The following is a 19043-nucleotide window of genomic DNA, read 5'->3' on the forward strand; positions in this document are numbered from 1 at the left end:
CTCTAGTAGTTTAAATAAAGGAGTAGAATTAAATAATCTGCACCATAAGAGTTTCATACTGCAAGTGGATGTATTGCTTCAGTCTTGTCTCTGTCAGCCCAGTTTTAACAGAGTATTACCATAACTGTTGGTAGTATAAACTTAAAAAAGAATTTTGTATTAACTAGTATTTTTCCCAGAATTACATTTTGGGGTACACTGTTGAATCATGGACAATTTAATATTGGATTTGGAGTTAAAAACAAATTCATTGTTTAAAATGAAAAGTAGGGTATCTAGGTGGCTCAGTCAGTTAAGCCTATGACTCTTGATTCCGGCTCAGGTCATGGTCTCACAGTTTCGTGAATTTGAGACCCCAAGACAGGCTCCGTGCTCATGGTGTGGAGCCTGCTTAGGATTCTCTCTCTGTCTTTCTCTCTCTCTTTCTCTCCCCCTCCCCTACTTGCATTCTCTCTCTCTCAAAATAAATAAACTTTAAAAATATATATGTGATTAAAATAAACAAAAATAAATAAAAATGAAAAGCAGTAACAATAACAACAGCCCGAATTTTAGCCAGTTAAAAATCAAATTGAGTCCACAAGTGATAGAAAGCCCTCTCCCTCTTATTTGGACCTGGCAACTTCAACCTGAGTCCTTTGAAGAGAGGCAGCCCTCCCATGTATCTCATAAGGAGGTGACTTGGTGATCAACAATGGGACCAGGGCACGTGGCAAAGGAAGCGGGACCTGAAATCTATCTAGAGAAAGAAACAACTTTTCTAACTTACAAGAAGGTGTCAAATGGGGGTAATGGTGCCCTAGTTGAAGAATCCTTTACCAAGTTGGTTGTATTAGTCAGGATACATACAGCTGCAAGTCACAGAGCATGTGACAAAGACTGCCTCAAGTAATGAACACATTTATCTGGAGATAGATGGTTCCAGGGTTGGGAAGTGGCTTGATGATGCCATTAAAGATTTTTTCTTTTTTTTAATCTTTCCACACTGACATTCTTGAGTGCTGAAGGTTGATCCTTGCATAGTCATCTCCTGGTAACAGAATTGCTGCTACAGCTCCAAGATCACATCTTCATGGAATAGTACTGGACCCCCATCTCTGTTTTCATCAGAAATAAAAATTACTTGCAGAAGTGGGGCTCCTGGGTGGCTCAGTTGGTTGAGCGTCTGACTTTAGCTCAGGTCACGATCTCACGGTTCATGAGTTCGAGCCCCGCGTTGGGCTCTGTGCTGACAGCTCAGAGCCTGGAGCCTGCTTCGGATTCTGTGTCTCCCTCTCGCTCTGCCCCTCCCCCACTCCTTCTCTGTCTCTCTCAAAAATAAATAAACATTTAAAAATTTGTTTAAAAAGAAAAGAAATTAAAAAAAAAATGATTCACAGAAATAAATCCATTCTTCCACCCCAGCCAACTTCCCCTCAAGTATCATTTGCCAGAACTGGGTCACGTAGCTACACTGGCTTCAAAGAGAGGTGGGAATGACTGCCTAAAAAGGAAGAAAATTGGCAACCAACAGTGTCTACCACACCCATAAAAGAAAAGGCTCTTTTTTTACTTTGTTTCAAAGGCAACCTCCAAACCTAGGGAGCAAAAAGCATCTCCACCACCCTTTTCTTGGACTCTGGAATTTTTCTTGAATCACTTTGTAATGTTTATACTATCACATTCATTCATTCATTCAGACTAATTGGAAAGAAGATAAATCTGAGTTAGTTTGAAATGAAAAAAATAATAGAACAATCTTAGGAACTTGTATGTCTATCACTTTAAACTGCACATTATCAGTAAAAACTGGGCTAGCCAGAGAAATCCAAGGACAAATCCTTCGGAAGAAGCTTTACGGAATGAACACGCATCACCCGGGATAAATATGTTCTTTGTACGCAAACGGACCAAGCTTCTTAAACATGTTTTTTTCTGCATTCCCCTTGCAACACTGTTTGGAGTGTGTATTTTTTTGTATACACAGGGTGTATGCAGGGTGGAGGAGTGGTTAATTAAGGGAGCAACCAGGGGCACCTGAGTGGCTCAGTGGGTTAAGTGTCAGACTTGGGCTCAGGTCGTGATCTTCCAGTGGCAAGTGCGCTGGAGCTCTGCCCTGGGCTTCCCTGGCAGCTCAGAACCTGCTTCAGGTTCTGTCTCCCTCTCAGTCTGCCCCTTCCCCGCTTGCTCACACACACACACACTCTCTCTCTCTCAAAAATAAATAAAACATTTAAAACAGGAGAGCAACTAAAGGAAACTTAAGTAAATTAACATGATACCAGATTTTCAAATTAGTTTAGTTTAGTTTTCAGTTTGGTTTCCTAACAATTCAATTATCAGGAATCTTTGTATTTAGGGAAATCCTATTTGTTACTCTTTACCCAAAACAAGAAACATCAATAATCAAATAACTACTCCCTAATTATCTCTTGTGTAAATATGGATTTACATATCTGAAGTTTGGCTAATATATCGCATACTTTTCGGCCTTGGTTCCCTTTAGTTGTATTATTTTTAAAAGTATTCACATCTCTCATAACAAAAATTTCCAGGTAAACTCTTGTTTTTATGCTCCCTGAGCAAGACACTTCCCTCTCCCCACCCCCCACACACCTCAAACGAATATACCAAATCTCACTTTATGTTTTATCCAAACTTGCCTTTTTTTTTTTCTTAGCAGAGCTTTTAGGAAAAGGTGTGAGCAGGATTCATTCTTCCCTCTCTGAATTCCATTCCCAAGGTTGATAAATTAAAGCTGAACCAGGTCATTCTTATGTGAAAAGTACTTTCCTTTCTTTTGGTGTCCTGGATTTGCTGAAGATCACGATGGCGACAGAAGGGAGAACATGTCACAATCGGCCACCAAGGCAGTTTCTTATCCATTGATTTGTGAAAGCTACTCCTTTTCAGTAGCATACTTCATTTTTTTTTAATGTTTGTTTATTTTTGAGAGAGAGAGAGAGAGAGAGAGAGAGAGAGAGAGAGAATGCGGGGGAGGGACTGACAGAGAAGGAGACAGAAAATCTGAAGCAGGCTCCGAGCTGTCAGCACAAAGCCCAAAGTGGGGCTTGAACCCACAAATCGTGAGATCATGACCTGAGCCAAAATCAAGAGTCTGAAGCTGAAATGACTGAGCCACCCAGGCGTCCCAACATACTTCACTTGAATCCACATTATGGCCTGCATTTTTCCAGAGGCTGAGGAAGCAAAAGACCCATCATTTCTAATTATACAGTTTGATTACTTCAAAGAACATTTTGGGTGCCATTTAGATGAGGAAATGATCCCTTTACTATTTGTTAACATTTCCTCTACTGTGATGAAATTGTTGAGATCACGTTGGAGACCACCTCAATGCATGGAGAGTCTTGAGTTGGGGACCTAAAATGGCCCATGCTTTCCTTTGGTCAGGAAGTCTTCCTCGAAAAAGATGTCCCCTGGGATTAAGAGATCCTAGAAGTAGGAGGAACTTGGAAGATCAGCTGAGCCAGAACACTTTCAAAGCCTCGCAATGGAAGGGGAAAAGGAGGCTCCAAGCAGAGGCGGGCTGGTGTGGGAGGAAGCAGGGCACAGGTGCTGGTGATCAGAGGCACTGAGTGCTGCCTTACCTACCCCATATATCACCAGGATTCCAACTGGTGGGGCTCTGGCTGGCAGTCACTTCTGGATAGGTTGTTGTGTTCAGCCTCTAGCTGGAAATGTCACTGGGCTTCAAAGTGGGTTGGCATAGCCTTCTGTGTTTGTCTAGGCTAGTTATCGTGTTTGAGAGCCAAAAGACCCACACCTACTTGATTGTCCTGCAATTGAGAAAGGAAGGTGTGTACCCCCATCCACAGTCTCCTTTCAAAAAGGCAGCTTGGGGCCTTGCAGTAGGAGTGGACCCTGGACTCCGACAGCCCTGGTTCCAATCCTGGCTCTGCCATGTGTAGTGGCTGAATGAATGATCTAGGGCAAATTACTTGACTCCTCTGACCCTTTTCTCATTTGGAAAATTGTAATAACAATCCTTGCCAACACACAGGCTTTTAATAAAAAGTCAGAACACATGACTTTTAAGCTCACCTGACAATTTCCTTTCATCCCTTCACTTAAAAATACAATTCTTTCAATAGTATGGAGAGTGAGAAGGGCTCTCATTCAGAGGGATGGCAGGAGAAAAATTTGTAGTCTATGCAGGCCAATGGATGTGTGCACAAGGGCAGTTCAAGAAGACAACATTAATCACAAGCAACTATAAAGGTGAGTCATATAATGCACCCTCCCCACCTTTACAAAATGAAATCTCAGCCCTTCCAGAGCTTGGGACCTCTCAGTGCTTCTTTCCGGCTTCATTTCAAATATCTACATGGCCATCTGTCAGCATTAAAACTGAGAGTGAATTGGAGGGGAGGAGCCAAGATGGCAGAACAGCATGGACGCCTTTTGTGTGCCTCGAGTCCATGAAATACAGCCAGACCAACACTAAACCATCCTGCACACCTAGAAAACTGAGGATTAACACAACAACCTGCACAACCTGAACCACAGAATTCAGCAGGTACGCGGCGCAGAGCAGTGAACTGGGGGAGGGAAAAGCCGCGGAGGGCAGGGAGCCGCTTTTGTGTGGGGAGAGGACGGAGACGGGTGGGGGCGGGGAATACGGGAAAAGCACCCCCGCCAAAAGCAGCTGGAGAGAAAGTGGCAAAGTGGAAACAGCCGCAGGGAGTGAACTAAAAAGGGAGAAAAGAGAAAGGAGAGGGTTTACATTCCATTAAGACAGTAAACAGGGGGAGCACAGAGTCTGAAACTCCGCAGCTCCATACCTGGCGGTGCTCTGGTGAGAAGAACGAATCCCCAGCAGCAGAGTGGAGTCCGGGGTTCTTCCGGCCACAAGGGGAGAGGCGGTTCCCCTGCTGGCAGGACACCTGGCTGTGTGGGTCCCCCAAAGGCAAGGCCCCAGCGGACCTGGGAGAACAACCACATTCGCTGGTGCTGGAACAACATCGTTAAGGGTGAAACCTGGTGCCAGATGTGTGTTGTGATTTGCCATAATCCCTGAAACGCTGCTGCTATACTATCTCACAAACTTCTTCTGGGGCGGGCTGGCACCCGGTCACGGTCTCTGGCCATTGACAGCAGCATGGTCCCACAAACATTCCTGGGTGAGGCTGGCACCCAGCCATTGCTCGGTGAGAACCTCCTGCGGAAGGGCAGAACGGGTCAAAGCTGCAGTCCCTCAGAAGTAAGGGGACGGGAAAAATAGCCGCATCTGAGACAAGACTGGGGAGGGTGGTGCTGCCTGGCAATTGATCACGGACTGTGTAGGAGCTGGGGGTGGATGGAAGCCAAAGACAAAGGACGGGTGAGCGAATGCTGATCAGGGAGAACAGAATTCTCATACTAGACACTGGCTAGCAGGGCGACGCCATTTTCATCACTACTGCGCATGCGGATACGCACCTACAAGCGCCATCTAGTGGAGAACGGAGTCATTACACTAAGCCCCACCCAACTGGGCCAACCTCACTCATCAAGAACACAAGTCTCACCACCTGCTTAGTTTATGGGCTGTAAAGCTCTTCATAGTTTGACTTCTAGGGGAAAATGAAGTAATTTCAATCATATTTAAGTCTGTTCAATGGTCCATCTATTCAATTTTCTTTCTTTCTTTTTTCTTTTTTTCTTTTTTTTGTTTCCTTTTCTTCAATACAGAAAGAGAAAAATTCATTTTTATTTTCCATTTTTATTGAAAATATTTTTATTTTTTCTACTATATTTTTTACTTTTGTGTAAATTTTTTTTTCAATGTTTATTTATTTTTGGGACAGAGAGAGACAGAGCATGAACGGGGGAGGGGCAGAGAGAGAGAGGGAGACACAGAATCGGAAACAGGCTCCAGGCTCTGAGCCATCAGCCCAGAGCCTGACGCGGGGCTCGAACTCACGGACCGCGAGATCGTGACCTGGCTGAAGTCGGACGCTTAACCGACTGCGCCATCCAGGCACCCTCAAATTCTATTTTACTTCCATCATTTCATTTTAGTCTACTTCAGTGTATTCATTTTTTCAAATTTTCAAATGATTTCCTTTTTTTTTCTTTCTCCTTTTCTCTCTAATCTATCAAGCCCCTTTCAACACCCAGACCAAAACACACCTAGGATCTAGCATCATTTATTCAATTTTGTGTGTGTGTGTTTTTTTCAAATTTTGTTTTACCTCATTAACTCCGTTTCTCCCTTCAAAATGACAAAACAAAGGAATTCACCCCAAAAGAAAGAGCAGGAAGAACCGACAGCCAGGGACTTAACCAACACACATACAAGCAAGATGTCTGAACCAGAATTTAGAATCATGATAATAAGAATACTAGCTGGAGTCGAAAATAGATTAGAATCCCTTTCTGCAAAGATAAAAGAAGTAAAAGCTAGTCAATATGAAATAAAAATTGCTATAACTGAGTTGCAATCTTGAATGGAGGCTACGGCGGCATGGATGGATGATGCAGAACAGAGAATCAGTGATATAGATGACAAACTTATGGACAGTAACGAAACAGAAAAAAAGAAGGAAATTAAGGCAAAAGAACACGATTTAAGAATTACAGAAATCAGTGACTCATTAAAAAGGAACAACATCAGAATCATAGGGGTCCCAGATGAAGAAGGGAGAGAAATAGAGGTAGAAGGGTTATTTGAGCAAATCATAGCAGAAAACTTTCCTAACCTGGGGAAAGACACAGACATCAAAATTCAGGAAGCACAGAGGACTCCCATTAGATTCAACAAAAATCGACCATCAACAAGGCATATCATACTCAAATTCACAAAATACTCAGGCAAGGAGAGAATCATAAAAGCAGCAAGGGAAAAAAAGTCCTTAACCTACAAGGGAAGACAGATCATGTGTGCAGCAGACCTATCTACAGAAACTTGGCAGGCCAGAAAAGAGTGGCAGGATATGTTCAATGTGCTGAATCAGAAAAATATGCAGCCAAGAATTCTTTATCCAGCTAGGCTGTCATGTAAGATAAAAGGAGAGATAAAAAGTTTCCCAGACAAACAAAAATTAAAGGAGTTTGTGACCACTAAACCAGCCCTGCAAGAAATTTTTTTTAAAAAAAAGTTTTTTTTAATGTTTATTTATTATTGAGAGAGAGAGAGCATGAGCAGGGGAGGGGCAGAGAGAGAGGGAGACACAGAATCCAAAGCAGGTTCCAGGCTCCGAGCTGTCAGCACAGAGCCGGACGTGGGGCTCGAACTCACAAACCGCGAGATCATGACCTGAGCCAAAGTCGGACGCTTAAGCAGCCCTTTAAGAAATTTTAAGGGGGCTCTCTGAGGGGAGAAAAGAAAAAAAACAAATAAATAAAGACCAAAAGCAACAAAGACGAGAAAGGACCAGAGAACACCACCAGAAACCCCAACTCTACAAGCAACATAATGGCAATAAATTCATATCTTTCAGTACTCACTCTAAACGTCAATGGACTAACTGCTCCAATAAAAAGACATAGGGTAACAGAATGGATAAGAAAACAAGATCCATCTATATGCTGTTTACAAGAGACCCACTTTAGACCTAAAGACACCTTCACATTGAAAATAAGGGGATGGAGAACCATCTATGATCTTAATGGTCAACAAAAGAAAGCCAGAGTAGCCATACTTATATAAGACAATCTAGACTTTAAATAAAGACTGTATCAATAGATGAAGAAGGGCATTATATCATAATCAAGGGGTCTATCCACCAAGAAGACCTAACAATTGTAAACATTTATGAGCCAAATGTGAAGGCACCCAAATATATAAATCAATTAGTCACAAACATAAAGAAACTCATTGATAGTAATACCATAATAGTAGGGAACTTCAATGGACAGATCATCTAATCAAAAAATCCACAAGGAAACAATGGCTTTGAATGACACACTGGACCAGATGGACTTAACAGATATATTCAGAACATTTCATCCTAATACACATTCTTCTCCAGTGCACATGAAATGCTCTCCAGAACAGACCACATACTGGGGCACAAATCAGCCCTCAACAAGTATGAAAAGATTGAGATCATACCGTGCATATTTTCAGACCACAATGCTATGAAACTCGAAATCAACCACAAGAAAAAATGTGGAAAGGTAACAAATACTTGAAGACTAAGAACATCCTACTTAAGAATGAATGGGCAAAAAAAAAAAAAAGAAAGAAAGAAAGAAAGAAAGAATGGGCTAACCAAGAAGTTAAAGAGGAAATTAAAAAGTTCATGGAAGCCGGGGCGCCTGGGTGGCGCAGTCGGTTAAGCGTCCGACTTCAGCCAGGTCACGATCTCGCGGTCCCTGAGTTCGAGCCCCGCGTCGGGCTCTGGGCTGATGGCTCAGAGCCTGGAGCCTGTTTCCGATTCTGTGTCTCCCTCTCTCTCTGACCCTCCCCCGTTCATGCTCTGTCTCTCTCTGTCCCAAAAATAAATAAACGTTGAAAAAAAAATTAAAAAAAAAAAAAAAAAAAGTTCATGGAAGCCAATGAAAATGATAACACCACAACCCAAAACCTCTGGGATGCAGGAAAGATGGTCATAAGAGGAAAGATATAGCAATCCAGGCCTTCCTAAAGAAGGAAGATCTCAGATACACAACCTAAAAATCCTCAAGGAGAAAGCAGGCAAAAACCTCTTTGATCTTGGCCACAACAACTTCTTATTCAACCTGTCTCCAGAGGCAAGGGAAACAAAAGCACAAATGAACCATTGGGACCTCATCAAAATAACATCTTCTGCACAGCAAAGGAAACAATCAGCCAAACTAAAAGGCAACCAATGGAATGGGAGAAGATATTTGCAAATACATATCAGATAAAGGGTTAGTATCCAAAATCTATAAAGAACTTATTAAACTCAACACCCAAAACACAAACAATCCAGTGAAGAAATGGGCAAAAGCCATGAATAGACACTTCTCCAAAGAAGACATCCAGATGACCAACTGACACATGACAAAATGTTCAACATCACTCTTCATCAAGGAAATACAAATCAAAACCACAATGAGATACCACCTCACACCTGTCAGAAGGCTAACATGAACAACTCAGGCAACGACAGATGTTGGCCAGGATGTGGAGAGAGAGGATCTCTTTTGCATTGTTGGTGGGAATGCAAGCTGGTGCAGCCACTCTGGAAAACAGTATGGAGGTTCCTCAAGAAATTAAAAATAGAACTACCCTACGACCCAGCAATTGCCCTACTAGGTATTTATCCAAGGGATACAGGTGTGCTGTTTCGAAGGGACACATGCACTCCAACGTTTATAGCAGCACTATCCACAATAGCCAAAGTATGGAAAGAGCCCAAATGTCCATCGATGGATGAATGGATAAAGAAGATGTGGTATATATATATATATATACAATAGAGTATTACTTGGCAATCAAAAAGAATGAAATCTTGGCATTTGCAACTATGTGGATGAAACTAGAGGGTATTATGCTAAGCAAAATTAATCAGGAAAAGACAAATATCATATGACTTTACTCATGAGGACTTTAAGACAGAACAAATGAATGTAAGGGAAGGGAAGCAAAACTAGTATAAAAACAGGGAGAGGACAAAACAAAAGAGACTCTTAAATATCAAAAAGAAACAGAGTTACTGGAGGGGTTGTGGGAGGGGGGGTGGGCTAAATGGGTAAGGGGCATTAAGGAATCTATTCCTGAAATCATTGTTGCACTATATGCTAACTAATTTGGATGCAAAATTAAAAAAAATTAAATTAAAAAAAAACTGAGGGTGAGTTGGATGTGTTCATTAACTTGGTTGTGGTAATCATTTTACAATGCATACAAATATCAAATCATGCTGTACACCTTAAATATACAGTTTTATTTGTTAATTATATCTCAATAAAGCTGAGGGGGGAGACAGAGTGTATTTTTTATGGACTTCCAATGTTCTTTTTTTTTTAATGTTTTTATTTTTGAGAGAGAGAGACAGAGTGGGGGAGGGGCAGAAAGAGAGGGAGACATAGAATCTGAAGCTGGCTCCAGGCTCTGAGCTGTCAGCAAGAGCCCAATGCGGGGCTTGAACTCACAGACTGTGAGATCATGACCTGAGCCGAAGTCGGTCGTCCAACCCACTGAGCCACCCAGGTGTCCCCAGACTTGCAATGTCCTATAGTGTCCTGTGTGCTTTTCTCTCTAGAGTGCATCTACTGAAATTTAAGAAATTTCCACACACACATATCCGTGTAGAGTAGCTCTCACTTCCCATACTCTCCTCTCCTTCCCTGAGTCCCCTTTATTTTTCAATGTATATTTATTTTTGAGAAAGAGAAAGTCTGCGTGGAGGAGGAAGAGGGGCAGAGAGAGAGGGAGAGAATCCCCAGCAGGCTCTGCACTATCAGACCAAAGCCCGACACAGAGCTCCATCCCACGAACAGTGAGATCATGGCCTGGGCTGAGATCAAGAGTCAGATGCTTGACAGACTGAGCCACCTAGGTACCCCTCTTTGAGTCCCCTTTAGATCCTCCTCTCTGACAGACAATTGCAAGTGAGGTGAGATCCTCCCTTCCTTTCATTTTCTCTTTTCCCAGGGCAGCTGGAGGCCCTGCTAACCCTAAAGAGACTATTGCTTGCATTTACTGAGACAGGGGCTAGTCTAGGGCAAATGCCACTAGATCTGGCCAAAGTGGGGGAAGCTCTATAGTCCCCCTAAGACAGTGTTTCCTCTTCCCCACAATTCCAAAGTCAGGGCCAGACACATCCATGTTTATCGGGTGCCAGTCATCCCAGGGACAGAGAACTATCTTCCTTTCACCAGATAATAAAGTGTCCTCCAGGCAGAAGAAATAAATCATGGAGCAAGCTCCTTTTGGTTCCTCTGGATGACAGCTTATTCATCCTTCCCTCTCCCCTGCCATTTCTGAACAGCTGTTTGAGAATCACACTGCCCTGGTGGAGATAGCTCTATCTCCCAAGCAAGACCCCTTGCTTATCTGCACCTTAAAGTAGGATTGACCCATGTGATAGTAAGTGTTACAGCAGAGGTGGACACAAACATCAGGGGCCCTCTGTGTCCCAGTCACCATAAGTCACGACAGGAGCGCTCAAAGGGTGTTCTGTCTTAAATGTTACCTTTAGATCCAAAACTTAGTCTCTCACTTCACCCCAGTGCCTTTTTCCATGAGTCATAACAACTCAGCCAGACTTTTAAGTGCAAGAATAACTTTACTACAATATGGGAGCATCAAGCCAAGACTATCCACAGAATGCCAGATTTACCCAGTATAGAGACTGAATCCACTCTGCTCCTCGGTCCCACTGCCAGGCTGCACACACTCCACCGCTCAGAAGACTGTGGCTGAGAAACAAGAAAGAGGCACCCTCTAATCTCGAGAAAGGCAAGAATTTTTATGACTAGGCTCTATAGCCTTTGTGTTCAGATTTAAAAATAGCGTGTCTATTCTCCTCGGCCTGAAATCCTCAAATCCCCCTCATTCTTTTTTTAAAGTTTTTTTAATTAAAACAATTTTTTTAATGTTTATTTATTTTTGAGAGGGAGAGAGACAGAGTGTGAGTGGGGGAGGGGTAGAGGGAGAGGGAGCAGACTCCAGGCTCTGAGCTGTCAGCATGGAGCTCGATGCGGGGCTCAAACTCTCAGACTGTGAGGTCATGACCTGAGCCGAAGTCAGACACCCAACTGACTGAGCCACCAGGTGCCCCCTAAGTTTATTTATTTATTTTGAGAGAGAGAGAGTGTGTGAGTGAGTTGGGGAGAGGCAGAGAGAGAGAGAAAGAGAGAGAGAGAGAGCAAGAGAATTCCAAGTAGGCTCTGTGTTGTTTGCATAGAGCCTGACACAGGGCTTAAACCCATAAACCATGAGATCATGACCTGAGCCCAAGTCAGATGTTTAACCGACTGAGCCACCCAGGTGCCCCAAATCTCCCTCATTCTTAAGCTAAACTAATTTCTGTAGCCAGCAGCCTGGAGGTTCTGACCTGGACACTTACTGGTTACAACCTTGAGGAAGGCACTTAAACTTCCTGAACCTTGTTTTCTTTCCTCATATGAAAAATTCAGAAAAGGGCCTGCAAATGCTTAGCTCACAGAATCATTCCTTGTAAGGATCCAATAGAATAACATGTGAAATCACTGTGTATGCTAAATGGTTCCACACATGTAAGTAATTTTTGGGTCAAGTTCTTAATAATAAAAAATGTATTAATCACAACTGTGCTCATTCCCTTGTAGAACCCTGGGGTCCCCTGTGCATCTTTCTCTTTTCCCAGTCATTACCCATCATTCTGCTTGATTCATCCTTCCCACATTCTCCCTTCCCCTGCTCATGAAACACGCATGCACAAAACCTATAATTCTTTCACCCATTATTCTAACTCCTGTCAATCAGTTTCTTTTTCATTGCGTATTTACATTTCCCAAATAACTGCATTTACATATAATTTTCTCTTGCCCGCACAAAAAGAGGGTACAGCTAGATACAGCATTTAAGGGGGTGTGTCAGATTTCAACTCAGGAAACAGAAACAATTGTAGGTATTTTAAGCAGAAAGGGATTAAAAACAAGGAATTAAGGGCTTATGAAATTCACTGGAAGAGCTAAACAAAAGGAAGTTAGGGGCTCCCACTGGGGTCTAGATTGTAAGGGCACATCACAACAGCTGTAGTCCAGAGGTCAGCTGCCAAACCACCTCTCCACGCCCACGACTTCAGTGACAAAGATCTGGGGACTACTGGAATACGGGTTCCGGCTTCAGATGTCAACAGTGTTGCTTAGCAGCAAGAGCAGTAGCAAGATGGCCTTAGCCTCACTTCTGCCTTCCAAACCTCAGACAAGGGCATTGCCCTGGTAGATTTAATTAGTATCCAGAAATCTAGTTGCAAAGGAGCCTGAGAAATGTCATTTCTGACTTTCTAGGGCCAAAAAGTTCAGGAGTGTACATACAGGGCTTTGGGCATGGATGCCTACTTCCATCTGAAGATAATCTGCTCAAAGGAGTGACTTTACGCTTTATGGAGCACACAACACTGTGATGACCTAAAAGAGAGCCTGTGGAAAGAGGGAAAACAAAAGTGCACAGATCGTGTAGTTGCAGGCATTACCATCACCTGTTGGGATTTATTTGGGCCAGTCTATTTCTTAAAAACATGTAACTCAGAATAGGAATAAAAAAATCTCAGCCTACCCTCTACAAGAAATTGGAGTTCTAAATATTAACAAGACGTTCCTGGCTTTAATCAGATTGTTGAACTTGATATCTATAATATATATTTTCTTCTTATAGCAATGTTGGGGGCATAATTTTGCCAAGTTTGTCTACTGTGCTCTATAACAATCCTGCCCAGCCAAGTAGTGTGGATAGAGTTGGCCTCCTTCCTGTTTTCCTTCCCTTTCCAAGCCCAGTATGGGTAAATGACCCACGTTTGGCCAATTAGAATACTTCTCTTTTTAATCACAGTAATTGATCAGGGATGGGCACAAGACGAATGCAGGATAATGAGAGTCTTCCTTAAGAGTTTACTGGCATTCCTGGGAAGGATGTGCCCTCTTTCAAGGTGATTATGATCTGTAAGACAATGTCTTGATGGGGTGCCTGGGTGGCTCAATTGGTTAAAGGTCCAACTCTTGGTTTGGGCTCAGGTCATGATCTCACAGTTTCGTGAGTTTGAACCCCACAAATTCTCTCTCTCCCGCACTCTCTACCCCTCACTCAGTCTGTCTCTGTCTCTCTAAACATAATTAAATAAACTTAAAAAAAAAACACAATGTAATTTGAGGCTGCCAGCAGCTACCTTGCTTTGATGGGGAGAGCACCCATCTGAAAATAAAGCAATCACAAAGGAAAGTAGATTGAGAGATGGTAAGAGACAGAAATGGGGTCTTGATGATATTATTTGAACTACTGAATACAGCTTTGCCTACAGCTATATCTACCCTTTAGGTTTTTGTTATATCTATGATATATTGTGATGTTTTGGTATCTTTAAACAACAACAAAAATAACAACAACTCTTCTCTTTCTGGGGAGAGGCTGTCTGTCCCAGAGGTAGTCAATTCTTAGAGATAGAAAAGGGCCCAACAAAGAGTATATGCAAACTACTTTGCAAACTTTGATATGCAAACTACTCCGGAGCCAGACCTTCTCTACCTGGCTCATGAACTCCAGGAGGCAAGATTCTCTGTCTTTATCATCCTAGGGCCAGGCACCAGGCAACTAGGTACCACCCCTGCAGCCCAAAGCCCTCCCAAATTATTCAAATTAGCCTATCCTGAACTGCTTACTCTGCTCTGCTTTGCCTTTTCTATGGAAGTAAAGGTCCATGGCCTAAGCTTTCACCTCATTCCTCTCTTCCACCTCCTGACTATCCTGGTGTTTTTCCCTGTGGCCCTTGCATGACAAGTCTCTGTCTCTTATCTCTAGAACCTGTGAGAATATTAAACCTTGTTTTCCTGGGCCTCTCCTGTGTCTCCTCTTATTTATTTATTAACACTGTTTTTTTAACATTTGTTTATTTTTGAGAGAGAGACAGAGACAGAGTGCAAGCAGGGAAAGGGGCAGAGAGAGAGGGAGACACATAATCTGAAGCAGGCTCCAGGCTCTGACCTGTCAGCACAGAGCCCGATGCAGGGCTCGAACTTGCGGACCACAAGATCATGACCTGAGTCAAAGTCAGATGCTCAACAGACTAAGCCACCCAGGCAGCCCCTGTGTCTCCTCTAATACCCTACTTGGCTGACCATCTCATAAACAACTGTAAAGTAATTTCCTACTCACATAGATCAATAAAATCTCTTTGTCTTAAGCTAGTTTAAATAGGGTTTCTGTTATGGATTTCTGAAATAGTCCTGAGAAAAGCAAGCAATTTATAAAATCTAAAAATGTACCAGACCAACCTTGAGCCTCCTCAACTTCACCAACAAAAGGAATACAGGTGGTGAAGATTCAAACTAACAGGTCCAAGTGGTACAAATTTTTCTTATGTCTCTATTCTTCTGAAATCAGTTTAATTAGTGCTGGCAAGTTGTGAGAATAGCTCAGCTGTGCCACTGTTGTTTTCTAGATCTCATAGGTTTGGGGGATCATGGGATTGAAATTCTAGGTTAGATCTGACTTAACCAAATTTTGAGGTAGTGACATCATGGGAAAGCATATTTTGTAGTTTAAGTTGCCTATCTTTTATTTAGCACTCCCTTGAGCCAAATGTTTTCCATTTGGGCGGCATAAAGGAGAGGCAGAGATATTCTCAGATGTCATTTCAGGGAATACTAGACTTTGTAATTATACTTCTAAGTCTGCTACAACTGATTTTTTCTATCTCCCACTTCTGCTCTTGGGAAAACTTTAAAAGTTGTGAGATTCTCAGTCTCAGGATGAAAATAGTGATTTATACTCTCCTCTCCCCGCCATCTGAAAGAAGCCATGGTGAATAAATTAGCAAATATCTGAGCTAGCTGAGGAAATTTATCTTTAATGATATACAATGCTTATTGGTTATAAAAACCTGTGTACTTTTTCCCTTTTGCCTGTGGCACCAGCAGAATGGCCATGTTTGTAATTGACAACCAGGCTTTAAATTTGGGAAAATTTGGGGCACCTGGGTGGCTCAGTAGGTTAAGCATCCGACTTCGGCTCTGATCTCGTGCTCCGTGAGTTCGAGCCCCACATCAGGCTCTGTACTGACAGCTTGGAGCCTGGAACCTGCTTCAGATTCTGTGTCTCCTCTCTCTGCCCCTCCCCTGTTTGCACTCTGTCTCTATCTCTCTCTCAAAAATGAATAAACGTTAAAAAATTTTTTTTTAATTTTGGAAACATTTTTCATTTGTGAAATATGATTTGAATGATTAGAGAATTATAAGTCTGAGTGGGGTTTTGGGGATTTAGAGCTAGAGGAAGGAGAATTTTGATCTAGGGGAATTTTTCATCTCACAGATGTAAAAATGCTTGCGGAGAAGATGGGGAGGGTAATGACAGCCATTTTAGCTGTATCCCTGAAGACATTTATCTTGAAGAAAAGTGGAGAAAATAAAGGAGAGAGAATTATACAAACGCAGAGGAATGTAGAGCATCCCAAAGAGTCATGGTTCTCTCAGAACAATACTTTTACAGGGAAAATATAAGATATTCACTCTCTGACTTTATGTCAAGAACTAAAGAATTCACATCTAGGAGTGCCTGGGTGGCTCAGTAGGTTGAGCGTCTGACTCTTGATTTTGGCTCAGGTCATGATCTCACAGTTTCATGAGTTCAAGCCCCACATCGGGCTTTATGCTGGCAGCACGGAGCCTGCTTGGGATTCTCCCTCTCTCCCTGACCTTCCCTTGCTCACACTCTCTCTTTCTCAAAAATAAATAATAAAATAAAAACTTTAAAAAAAAAAGCAGAAGTCACATCTACGTGTGTGCCTTTTTGCTCTTCCTATAAAGGATGACCCCTAATACTACCTTGGAACCATTCATAAACATGGAATGTGATGTAAATGGATGATTAGTCTGGACTAGGTGAATAGGGAGAGAAGGGAGCATGCATACCCACTTTGCTAAACTTTACATGTGTACATTTCAAATCAGACCCAATACACACTTATGCCTACCCATCAGAACAGATATTTTCAGCAAGGAGAGTTCTGGATTGGAATGTCTATCTTGACCTATTTGGAAACTGAACTGGCTATAGCAGATTGCAAGATTTAGGTTGTAGGAGAATGATTCTGGTTCCTTTTCAGCCTAAAACAATTACCCAGCTGTTGGAAAGTTGAAATATTGGACCAAATTATATTACCTAAGTTAAAATAAGCACTCCTGAGAATAGATCACTATATATATTAAGGTACATGTATTATGCAAGAGTTGACATTCCCATTTCTATATCTTATAAACCAGCCTTGGAATCTTCCCTGAAAATAAATTCATTGTTAGTATGTTTTTGGCTATTTGTTTTTATTGGTTAATATATACACTATTGGCACATTTCCAAAGCTATTACCCCCTGTGATCAGAACTTTCAGAAACCTCCTTGACAAAGCCACCCATAGAAACAACTAAACACTGAAAAACGATTGGTGTTTTGTATGGAACAACTATAGAGTATGACCTAAAGATGACAGTATGCTTTTTAAAAAGTCAGTAAGTCACACATGGTGTTATTTGATCCATATTGCACCCCTGTAAAGTACACATGGCATGTTTTATAGTATTTCCAGTTGACAAAATAAAGTCAGCAATAAATGACTCGCCCAAAGCCAAACAATTAACAAATGGCAGGACCAGGATTTGCTCTCCATGTTTTAATTTATTTTTTTATTTTTAAATTTTTACTTATTTATTTATTTTTAAGTAGACTCCATGCCCAACCTGGGGCTTGAACTCACTACCCTGAGATCAAGGGTCTCATGTTGTACTGATGGAGCCACCCAGGTACCCCTATCCATGTTTTTGTATTCCAATTCCAGAGCTTTCTTTGGGGATGCAGAAATTAGATATAAGCATAAGGAAAATGACAAGAGACAATTAGAATCACAACCAATTAGGGGCGCCTGGGTGGCTCAGTTGGTTAAGCGACCAACTTCAGCTCAGGTCATGATCTCGCAGTTTGTGAGTTTAGGCCTAGCATCGGGCTCTGTGCTGACAGCTCAGAGCCTGGAGCCTACTTCAGATTCTGTGTCTCCCCCTCTCTGTACCCCTCCCCTGCTCATGCTCTATGTCTCTCTCTCAATAATAAATGTTTAAAAAAATCATAACCAATTAATCTAATCGATAGCATTTAAACTAATCTATAGCATTTAAACTAGTACTTAAGACATAACCTACAAAATTGAAAACATTTATTGCATTGTATTGACACACTCCTGTTTCATTGTTACTCTCTGGGCACTGGGCTGGTGAAAAGATTTTTTTATCTTAATTCATCAGTAAATATTTACTGACCACTATTATGTGTGGAGATTCTGAGTTGGATATGTTTTCTTTCTTTTTACTAAAATTAACCTGTAGGGGCACCTGGGTGGCTCGGTTGATTAAGCATCTGACTCTTGGTTTGGGTTCAGGTTATGATCTTACAGTTCATGAGTTCAAGGCCCACATTGGGCTCCATGCTGACACTGCAGAGCCTGCCTGGGATTCTCTCTCCCTCTCTCTGTGCCCCTCCCCTGCTCATGCTCTCTCTCTCTTCCAAAAATAAATAAATGAACTTTAAAAAAAAAGCATGAAATTAAAAAAATAAAATTAATAAAATCAACTTGTAGCATTGAGTGTCTAGTCATTCCAGCAGGCTAACACAGAATTTTGTTGTCTACTTTTTCATTTCTCCTGGATAAAGAAGGGAAAACCTAAAGACGTGGTAGAGCACTTCTCAATCTGTTCTTCAAATCTCTGCTAAGAAGTCCCACTCTCTCATTTATTAAATAGGTATCACTTATTGATCATCTACTATATGCTACGTAGTCTACATCCATTACCAGGAATCCTCAAATCTCGGTGGCTTGGTATCATTATTCTCATTTTTAGGAATGTGGTTAGTATAGGGTAGCAGTGAAACACGATGAGATAGTAGCATTGGATCAAGAGCAGGGCCTTCAATCAAAAACTACTAGAGTTGGAATCTGGCTGCATACATACTTGTTGTCTGAACTTGGAAGAGTTGTTTCATTTCTCTGTTCTCCCTTATGCTCATCTTTAAAATGGGGTAAATTACATGAACTTCTTAGACTTATATGAACTCACAATCAGAGTTACTTTGAGTGTCAAATGAATTAACATCTGTAACCAGCTTATGGTGCCTGGGCTTCTTAGCAATACTCAAGGGATGTTAGCTACTATTAATTTGGTGTGCCCCAGGGCTGAAGCTGATGGACTCTTTTTTCATTTAGATATCTGTTACTCCCTAGATGACCTCATTTAATCCTATGGTTTTAAATATTAAGCTATACCGATGACTCCAGAATTTGTATCTCCTGCCAAGCTGATACTTTTCCAGTGTAAGTTAGCTCATGTCACTTCTCCACTCAAAACCCTCCAGTGACTTCCTATCTCTGAAAAAATCAAAGCCCTAACCATAGCTATGAGGCCCTATC

At 41.8% G+C, this 19043-nt stretch overlaps 1 protein-coding gene across 2 annotated transcripts in view; it reads left to right on the forward strand.

Moving 5' to 3' along the window:
* The first annotated feature begins 4476 nt into the window (after window positions 1–4476).
* The window catches only part of NMNAT2 (nicotinamide nucleotide adenylyltransferase 2), a 160629-nt gene continuing 146062 nt past the window's right edge, over window positions 4477–19043 (forward strand). For both annotated transcript variants that reach the window (XM_047841201.1, XM_047841203.1), the window contains exon 1: window positions 4477–4519. The gene's annotated coding sequence lies outside the window, so the exon portion shown is untranslated. The remainder of the gene's footprint in view (window positions 4520–19043) is intronic.

Source organism: Prionailurus viverrinus, chromosome F1 (genome assembly GCF_022837055.1).
Source record: "Prionailurus viverrinus isolate Anna chromosome F1, UM_Priviv_1.0, whole genome shotgun sequence".
Lineage (NCBI taxonomy): Eukaryota > Metazoa > Chordata > Mammalia > Carnivora > Felidae > Prionailurus > Prionailurus viverrinus.